The 10651-nt window shown below is 45.5% G+C and overlaps 1 pseudogene; it reads left to right on the forward strand.

The window, feature by feature from the left end:
- The first annotated feature begins 1130 nt into the window (after nt 1-1130).
- LOC147447013 (flavonoid 3'-monooxygenase-like) lies at nt 1131-9038 on the forward strand (annotated as a pseudogene).
- The last annotated feature ends 1613 nt before the right edge of the window (nt 9039-10651 follow it).

Here is a 10651-nt window from a genome sequence, read left to right on the forward strand (position 1 = left end):
GTCCGAATGTCTACAGATGTTCAATCGTGAGTTGATATGCAGCACCAAGTTCCTTCAGAAGTTGGATGCAGTGCGATTGAGCTCAAGTTACTTGAGAAGGTGGATGCAACGTGATTCCATTCAAAAAGTTGCTCCAAGAAAGTACTTGAATTTGAAGGCATGCAAGAATTAATATAAATAGCTTGACTCCACCAAAACAACTGAAAGCATCTTGCTCCTTGAATGTGATTCTTATAGATAATCAAAATTCATAGCATTTAAGAGACTCGTGCTATATGTTCAGTGCAAAATCAAACACCAGTCTTGGAAAACCATAGGCCACTTTCCAATCGATAAGAGCTTCACAATTGGACATCAATGCTAGAAGATGCAAGCCAACCACGTGTCAGAGACTACAAGAAGAGGGAGTGTGGGTTCATGAACGATAAGACAATGTGTGGGCAAAAGGTGAACAAGGGACATGAGGAGCTGAAGGACATAGAAAAAATATTCCATTGCACCTAAAGAAGAGCAAGGGTTTCTCTCAAGATGCAAGTATCTATTCTTAAAACTTGAAGGCATAGCCTATGGCATTACGTAAAAGTTAAATGAGGTAAGCATATTTATAAAGCTCGATTGTTTTTCTTCGTGGTGGTTGTGGTGATGGTGGTGGTTATCAAGGGGGTTTCTTGGGAAAAAACCTTTTGCTACACCAAGCACCAAAATGTTTTAGTGATCTTTTGCTTTCGTAGGAAGCATCTCCGTCGGAGGCGGTGGGAGTCTCACTCATCTTTGAAATTTTAAGGACAAGACGTCCATTGCCTAACGAAAATGAACCCTGTATTACAGACACCATAAGGACCAATGTTTCAAAAAAAAAAACAAAAAACCTCTCTTTTCGTGTTGAACAAACGTGCCATGTTCAAAAGTTCATATTGAAAATTGGGGAACATCGATGCCCCTCTTTTCAACATGAAAAGAGGCCATTGGGGAACATCGATGCCCCTCTTTTCATGTTGAAAAGAGGCGATGCGCAAAAGTTCACGTTGAAACTTGCATGCAACTTATGATTTATGATTTATCTATCTATATAAATATATCATGAGCCTTGTGTGTTTCCACTGAGACAAGCAAACGGGTATTATATTTTAATGGCAGGGGGAATGATGAAGGTATTCCAGTTGCAAGTGCAGGGAGAGGAGTCGCCCCCATGGATTTGTGGTTTCTTATCTATAGTAGCACTGCTATTTACGACTATGAATAAGCGATGACCTAGGAACAAGAATTCGTTCCCGCCACGCCCCTCAAGACTATATGACATGGGTATGGGGGCATGGGATCTATGGTGAGAGCATCGAGCGCCGTAGATCTTGTCGGCATCGCAAAAAGTAATCTCGGGTATAAAAGGTAATCTCGGGTACCCGAAATTACTTTTTATACCCGAGATTACTTTTGGTCACATTTGGTATAAGAGTAATCTCGGGCCCATACCATCACAATAAACACGCGGGTGTTCGTGATTAGGGCATGTGAGTCGCAAAGGTGAGGTCTCGGGTTCGAAGGTCGGCCGTGAAATAATCTCGGGTGCAAAGTAATCTCGGGTTTACTTTGTCGCGCCCGAGATTACTTTGCCACGATCTACGGCTCTCCTTCATCCCACCGTAGATCCCACCCCCTCAATGCCCGTGTTACCAAGCGCCAAGTCCATTTGCGTGGCCTGTGATCGGTCACCTGCACTTGCTCACAAACCTGCCTCACCAAGCTTTGCGCGGCATGGCCCAGAAATACGGGCCTATTGTAGGGCTGCGCTTGGGCCAGCAGTTGGCCGTGGCCATCTCCAGCCTGAAGCTGGCCAAAGAGGTCGACAAGATCTTTGCTAATCGACCCCCTTTCCAGTTCAACGAGCTTTTGCTGTATGGGCAGAACAGCGACATCGTCTTTAGTTCGCAGTGTCCACAGTGGCGGAAGCTGAGGAAGATCTGCACCGTGGGCCTGTTTACAGCCAAACGCCTACAGGAGCTCGAGTATGTCCGGCAGCAGGAGGTGGCCAGGCTGGTACAAAGGTTGCAGGAGAAATCAACAAGCGCCACGTCACGGGTGGTGGACATTGGGCAGTGCGTGGGCGAGATGACTAGCCACGTCATCTTGCGGTTGCTGCAGTCGAAGGGCACTGTGCATGTGGGCGTCGAGAACGTGCACGAGCTAATGAAGGAGGTGGAGCATGAGGCGAGCATCCCCACTTTGAGAGACCTCGTTCCCGCTCTCTCCTTCCTCGATTTTGCACGAAAGCGCCGCATGTGATGCCTGCACAACCGTGTCCACAGTATCTTCGCCGAGTTGCTAAATCGCTGCAAGCAGAGCAGCTCCTCCTATGATGATCTTCTGCAGTCTCTCCTCTCCAAAGAAGAGAATGATGCCAATGGTGTTGGGGTATAAAGCCCAATGTGGTCGCCCAGGTAAGTGGGCGGGCCGCCAGGTATGTACACATATTCTTTTGTAAAAACCTAATAAGAACTCACTATGCTCTACACATTACAGTAGAGCGAGTTTACCATATCGTCGTGCTCTTCTTCTCGCACTCTCTCTCACGTCGCACTTCCGCTCGTACTCCTTCAACTGGTATCAGAGCTCAGATCGAGGCTCGGGGCAGCACTGCAGGAGGCTAGAGTCACCAACTCAGATTGGAGTGAAATTCGACAGGCGAAGACACGGCCCCAAATCCTGTGGGGAGGGCCGAAGGGCTTGGTGTGCTCAGAATTTCATTCTGAGGTCATCTCGGCCACCGTTCGGCTTCGACAAAGGTCTGCACAGGCCATTTTCGACTACCTGGTCTCGACGGGTGCAGATCCGACTCTGCAAATTTGGGGTTTTCGGCCTACGACTGCAGGTGCTAAGGATATCGACACTCCCAGAGTGTTGATTTGTGGCTGTCTACACATCGAAGGACGACTCACAGTTCTTGGAGGTGTGTCACATACGACACGGGCGCATCTACACACAGACTGTAGGCGACATCCACTAGTTCATCAGGTAGCTTGTGTTTGCTGCTTGATATTCCAGATTTCATCCTGACATTGCAGGTACTTCCACATGGGATGTATTGTCAGAGATGATGTATGTTTGTTGAGGGTTTGCTGGCTGTGAGTCACGCAGCAAACAACCGCCGCAGCGGTTACAACATACAGTGGGATTTGTGGATGTATGACTTTGTGGGAAGTCTATGTTCTGTCAGATTTACTGCAACCTTTGTTGAGGGTCGAGTGAGGTTTTATTGAGTTGGGGGATTCTCGAATGTTGAGATCCTTTCGGTGATACAGGTCTTGGAGCGATCCCTCGAGCACCCTTAGATAGGCAGCTAGGATGTATTGACTGTGAGTTAGACAATTGGGATTGCATCTTTGCTTTACTGCCGTTGAGGCATTGTCACAGTCTATGCTTACAGGACAGTGACAGGACAGTGACAGACAGTACAGGTGCAGGACAGGTTTACCCGCAGCTTACAGTGTCAGAGAGACAATATTTTTGAGCTGTTTTTTGGTCTATTTTTGAGTACACCAGAGCCATTTTACAAAGGAGACTCTGCCGAAATTTATGCAGAATCTGAAGCTTTCTTGGTTCATTTGACAGGTTGATATTGGTTCAGAGGTCAGTTTACAGGGGAAACTCTGCCGAATTTTTCCCAGGAAAGTAAACTACTGTGAAGCGTAGCTATGGCTGGATCACAGGACACTGCTCTTTACAATATCAAGAAGCTGGATGGAACCAATTTCCCATTGTGGAAGAAGCAGATTTGGCATGTGTTGGTACAAAAGAAGCAAATAAAACCTATAAAGCTCAAGGGGATAAAACCAGAAGATATGGACGAAGATGAATGGAGCGAAATGGATGAATTGGCACTTTCTACCATTATGCTGACTTTGGCAGAAAGCGTTTACTTCAATGTAGCAGACGAGATGTCGGCTTATCAAGCATGGTTAAAGCTGAGTGATCTTTATGGGAAGCAGAGTGCAGCTTCACAGGTATACTGGCTTAAGAAGCTTGTTGACTTGAAGATGAAAGAAGGGACACCTATGTCCAATCATCTGAATGAATTCAACACAATCTATAGTCAGTTGTCAGCTCAAGGTGTCAAGTTTGATGAGCCTGTTAGAGCTATGTTCCTGTTGATCACATTGCCGGAAAGTTGGGACACTTTTCGCACAGCTTTGAGTAATTCTGCACCTCCAGATGGTTTGAACATAGCAGGTGTAGAAGGAAGTCTGCTTACTGAAGAAACCAATAGAAAGACAATGGACAAAGGCAAAGGAACAGCCTTAGTTGTCAGGGGAAGGACCAAAGAAAAGTACAAAGGTGGAAAGAGGAATCAGTCTCGTAGCAAGTCCCGCAGTGCTAAAGGCAAGAGTGACATAGAATGCTACCATTGTGGCAAGAAGGGTCACATGAAAAGAGACTGCAGAGAATGGAAAGCAGAAAAAGGCAAAGAGAAAGCTGAAGACCATGGTGAGAAGAACAAGTCCTCAGTGAAGGTTCAAGAAATAAATGTGACAAACACTGTTGCAGAGGATGACAGTCTAGTGTCAGGAGACATCTACTTCTTGAAGAATACAATGGACTCAGCTCTTCTTACAGCATCTGATGGAAATGCACTGAGTGACTGGATTATAAACTCAGGGACATCACTTCATGTGTCTCCAAACAAGGAGTGGTTTACTTCTTATGTGACCACTAAAGATCATGTTCGGCTAGGCAATGGGCAGACATGTGAGATCTTAGGTGTTGGAGATGTTCAATTGAAGTTTCAGAATGGCTCTTCTTTCACGCTGAAGAATGTGAGACATGTTCCCGCAATTACAAAGAGCTTGATCAACACAGGTTTACTTGATGATGCTGGCTACGTCACCACTTTTGGACAGAACATGTGGAAGATATCCAAGGGTTCTATGACAGTAGCACATGGAGTAAATTCTGGAGGACTTTACATGATTTATGTATTGAATGTCTCTAAAAATGTAATCAATGTAACCGAGCAGCCGAACGTTTCTTTGTGGCATAGCCGGTTAGGACATATGTCCAAGAAGGGAATGGAAATCTTGTCTCGTTCTGGTTATTTACCTGGCTTTTCATTTAATGATTTTGAATTCTGTGAACATTGTCTATATGGTAAGCAAACACAGCAGCCACATAAGCATAGAAGCAGTAGAAGAGATACACAGTTGGCACTTGTTCATAGTGATTTGTGTGGACCTATGCCTAACCTATCTCTAGGGGGAGCTTCTTACTTTATGACATTTATAGATGATTACTCGAGGAAAGTATGGGTTTACTTTCTCAAGCACAAGTATGAAGCGTTTAGTGTTTTCAAAATGTTTGTGACACTTGTGGAGAATCAGAGTGGCAAGAAGCTTAAATGCTTATGCACTGACAATGGTGGAGAGTATGTTTCAAAGGCCTTTCAGGACTTTTGTGAGTCAAAAGGTATAAAACGTGAACTTACTGCTCCTTACAATCCTCCTCAAAATGGTGTTGCTGAGAGGATGAATAGGACCATACAAGAGAAGGTCAGAAGTATGTTGTCTAATGCACAACTGCCAAATGGGTTTTGGGCTGAAGCTGTATCAACAGCTATTCATCTTGTAAATAGATCTCCTAGCAAGGTTTTGCAGAAGGATTCAGTGCCAGAGATGGTATGGTCAGGTAAAATGCCCTCATACAAGCATCTCATAGTCTTTGGCAGTGAGGCATATACTCACGTTCCAAAGGAATTTAGGAACAAACTTGAGCCAAAGAGTAGAAAGTGCATCTTTCTAGGCTATGGTAATTCTGGTGAGATGGGTTACAGACTTTGGGATCCCGAATCCAGAAAGGTTGTCCGTAGCAATGATGTTCACTTTAATGAATCCAAATATCATTCTAAACCAGAGAGGGTTGAGGAGATTAGAAGAGTTGTCTTCCAAGAAGATGGACCTGCACGTGCAAGACAAAATGTTAGGGCTCAAGAGGAGCAAGGACATGATAGATTGGAACCACAGGTTGTGGCTGAGCCTGAGCCACCTATTGTGCGTAGATCTGGACGTGTCATGCGACCTCCTGATAGGTTTGTTCCATCTATGAACTATGTCATGTTGACTGATTGCAATGAGCCTTCATGTTACAAGGAAGCAGTGCAAATGAAGGACTCCGGGAATTGGCAATTGGCCATGCAGTCAGAGATGACATCTCTGCATAAAAACCAGACATGGAAGCTAGTTAAATTACCACGGGGCAAAAAGGCTCTACCTTGTAAATGGGTTTACAGGTATAAGATCACCGCTCATGATAGTCAGCCAAAGTACAAAGCAAGGCTTGTTGCCAAGGGCTTTAAGCAAGAACAAGGCATTGACTTTGATGAAGTCTTCTCTCCGGTGGTCAAGATGACTACATTGAGATGCTTTCTTGCATTGGTTGCCATATTAGATTTGGTGTTGCACCAAATGGATGTCAAGACAGCGTTCTTGCATGGTGATTTAGATGTGGAAATTTACATGCAGCGGCCAGAAGGGTTTGTTGAGAAAGGCAAGGAAGATTGGGTATGCCAGTTGTTAAAGAGTCTTTGTGGCTTAAAACAATCACCGAGGGCATGGTACCATAAATTCCACAAGTTTATGCTTTCTCAAGGCTACAAACGTAGTGAGTTCGATCACTGTCTATATACAAAGAAGGATAAGGATGGCAGTTGGCTGATCCTTATTTTGTATGTGGATGACATGTTGATTGCTGGCAAGCACTTGGAAGAAATTTCAGCTTTGAAGTCAAAGATGGCAAAATGGTTTGACATTAAAGACATGGGTGACGCAAGTCATATACTTGGTATGCGCATTGAGAGAGACAGATCAAAGAAGTTGATTTGGTTATCTCAAACAGAGTATATTGACAAGGTTTTGCAACGTTTCAATATGGAGAAGGGAAAGGCACTGAGTGTTCCATTGCCACCATATGTGAAACTTAGCAAACAAGATTGTCCTGTGTCTAAGGAAGAACATGCTGAAATGGATAAGATTCCATATGCGTCCACAGTGGGTAGTTTGATGTATGCAATGATTGCTACTCGCCCAGACATTGCATTTGCAGTGGGAGTAGTAAGTCGATACATGTCAAACCCAGGCAAGAAACATTGGGAGGCAGTGAAAGGAATATTGAGATACCTGAAAGCTACAAAGAGTATGCGTATATGCTATGGGAGTCAGGAGCTAAGTGTAAAGGGTTTTACAGACTCAGATTATGCAGGTGACTTAGACAACCGAAGGTCTACGTCAGGGTATGTCTTTACATTGGCTGGTGGAGCAGTATCATGGCGTTCTAGATTACAAGATTGTGTTACTCAGTCTACTACAGAGGCTGAATATGTTGCACCATCAGAGGCATGCAAAGAATCAATTTGGCTTAATCGACTAGTAACAGATTTGGGAATCAAAGAAGAGATGCCTGTGTTATATTGTGATAGTCAAAGTGCTATACAATTGGCTCGCAATCCAGTTTATCACTCAAAGACAAAGCATGTGGATGTGAAGTATCATTTCATCAGGGAAATGCTCGAGGATAAGCAACTTCAGCTTGTCAAAGTTCACACCACAGAAAATCTTGTTGATCTACTTACAAAAGGACTTCCCTCAGAGAGCTTTGCGCATTTTCGCAAGTAGTTAGGTGTAGGGTAGTACATCACTTCTCTACATCTCTTGTATATTAGCTTGTATAGTAGTTTCTCTCACATTTAAAGTACCACATTGGACTTTAAGTGGGAGGTTGTTGGGGTATAAAGCCCAATGTGGTCGCCCAGGTAAGTGGGCGGGCCGCCAGGTATGTACACATATTCTTTTGTAAAAACCTAGTAAGAACTCACTATGCTCTACACATTACAGTAGAGCGAGTTCACCATATCGTCGTGCTCTTCTTCTCGCACTCTCTCTCGCGTCGCACTTCCGCTCGTACTCCTTCAAATGGCGCTATGGACTCCATTCCGGACACCCTCACCTCCACTAGATTAACTCAGTCCTGCTGGTAATATGAATTGCATCCTTAACACCGCTCCTCATCTGCCTGTCTGTCCTCTTGCTAATTGATTCCAGCTCTTTTTTAAATGATTCTAACATATAATGATGCTGCTTCTCTAGGACTTGATCGCAGCTGGCGTTCACATAACAACGCTTACCCTGGAGTGGGCCATGGCTGAGCTCCTAATAAACCCACACTGTCCTGAGAGGCTGCGCCGCGAGATGGATGAGGCGTTCGGCAGTGGCGGCGAGAAGATGATCAGCGATGCAGACATCCCCAAGCTGAGCTACTTGAAATGCGTGGTGAAAGAGGCGGCCCGCCTGCACCCATAGGTACCCATGCTGGTGCCGAGAATCTCGACAGCAAAGTGCAAAATAAAGGGGTACACCATACCAGCAGAAACTGTGGTGTTTGTGAATGTGTGGGCCATCGGAAGGAATGAGAAGGTGTGGGCCAGGGCAGAAGAGTTCAGGCCAGAGAGATTCGAAGGAGAGCAGGAGGTGGACACTACGAGTTGCTTCCCTTTGGGTCAGGACGGAGAATTTGCGTAGGCCTTCCGCTAGCTCTTTCCATCGTGGAGGTCACCCTCGCTAAACTAGGGTACCCTAGATTACTTTCCGCGCCGCCGTTGTGCATACATGTTATAAGTAAATTAGGGTCCCCACATTTCACAACGCGCGCATGGCGTAGTAGTTAGGGTGTGTGCCTCTCATGAGTGAGGTCACGGGTTCAAACCCACGTGGGTACCTTAGTTTACTTTCAAAACTCGGGTACCTTAGTTTACTTTTTACAAAAGTAATCTAAGGTACCCGCATTCCAGATCTACGGCCCACAATCCCCCGGCTGTAGATACCACCCTCCCATGCCCGTGCCACTTAGTCCTGAGGCTCGCCATTCTCGTTCATCGCTTTGACTGGCAGCTCCCTCCTGGAGTTACCCCCTCCTCTGTCAACATGCTTGAAAAAGGTGGCATGACCAATAATAAGGCCACCCCCACTTTCGCTATCCCCAAGCCTCGCATTTTAATGTAACGTGCACTTAAAACCCTCGCAGACTTTACACTTTAAATTTTAGACGCAGCTAGCTGTAAAAATAAAATAATTTGTAAGAAGATTTTGTTTCTTAATCCCTTATTCTACTAAACATACTGGCTGTATCTCATTTGATTAAGCCAAATCTGACTGAATGCTCTTTCCTCTCCCCCCCTTTGCAAAAAGAAAACTAATTCTCAAGCACAGCCTCCAGGGCCTGTTCCTGTGCGTCACGTCGTGCTCGCAACCAAGTGCATGCTCTGCCCTGTGCATTGGCGTTGCAGGCGTAGATGTAGATCTTCCAAACAGCCCCGATCGCGCAAGAAGATGGAAAAACACATACGCATGCACATTCCTTGTGACCTAGGGCAGCTGGCAAGCAGTCAAAGAGAGAGAGAGAGAGAGAGAGAGAGAGAGAGAGAGAATTTCCTCCATCTCTCCGATCTCACTCCAGATCGCAAGACTCTGCGCATCAGCTCCAGGGCTGCCATCCCGAGGTGTGTACTAGCATGAAGATCACCATGTCCTATGGAGCCAGAAAAAATTAAATCTCTCTCCGTCCCTTTACCTCATCTACTTCTTACTGCGTGCTGGCCTTCTCATCTACACAGCACCTGCGTTCCCTCCCTCCCTCCCCTTGCCACTTGCCTACGCTCGTCAGTACCTTCTTCTGCACACTGCCTAGCAATCGTCCGTCCTCCTTTGCGACTTCTCCCCAACCGTCTCGCGTGGCCTTGGACCCAAGCAGTAGGCTGCTTGCCTCCAACATCTCCCGCATCGGATCTGTGTATGCATATCGTGCGTGGACAAGTTCATTCATTTTGTTTGTGCCCTCGTCACGAAGAAATTATTTTCCTGGCAACTAATCCCTAAGGGAATTTTCAAGCCCTCCAAGAGAGAGACTGACCGCCCTTCTAGCACGCATCAAAAGAAAACACAAAGAGACAAATAAATTGTATTCCCTTGCTTTGATCCTTTTTCTTATTTAATTTGGTTTAGCTTGCAAAGGATCTTCTTTGATTCGCCTTAATTCAACCGTTGGCACTACCTATTTCCAATCTTCTCTTGAGAAAACACCACCCCTCGTGAGTACTTCCCCACAAAAAAAGGCCTGACTAGCAATGTCCTTGCAAATTCTCTCCCCCATGTTGAGAGAATTGGTCAGCTGCTCTTGCAAAATTGAAGGTGAAAACAACGCATAGCTTCTCGTGAGCCTTCCATTTGAGTGGACTATCAGCTCCCGCTAAATCTTTTGAAAATGTAAAAAACTTGGGCTCCTACACACATCGCACTTCCTCATGCAACCCAACTGAGAGAGAGAGAGAGAGAGAGAGAGAGAGAGAGAGAGAGAGAGAGAGAGTGGCCGGACAAAGTAGGGGCATATGATATGAATGGCAAACCAAATCAAGTAGAGGACAAACCATACCTTCACATGTGTGGAGCACCAACATGGACAAGATTCTTCAAATACCAAGTTGCCTCATGCCTGGGGGGGGGGGGGGGGGGGGGGGGGGGGGGGACTTGATAATTATGTGACTATCACATGAGCACAACAGAAAAGTTTATTAATTTTTTCTTACATTTTTACATACGTAAGGGTATCATAGAATGGA

This window comes from Adiantum capillus-veneris, chromosome 11, assembly GCF_014529385.1.
Source record: "Adiantum capillus-veneris isolate H3 chromosome 11, ASM1452938v2, whole genome shotgun sequence".
NCBI classification, from domain to species: Eukaryota; Viridiplantae; Streptophyta; class Polypodiopsida; order Polypodiales; family Pteridaceae; genus Adiantum; species Adiantum capillus-veneris.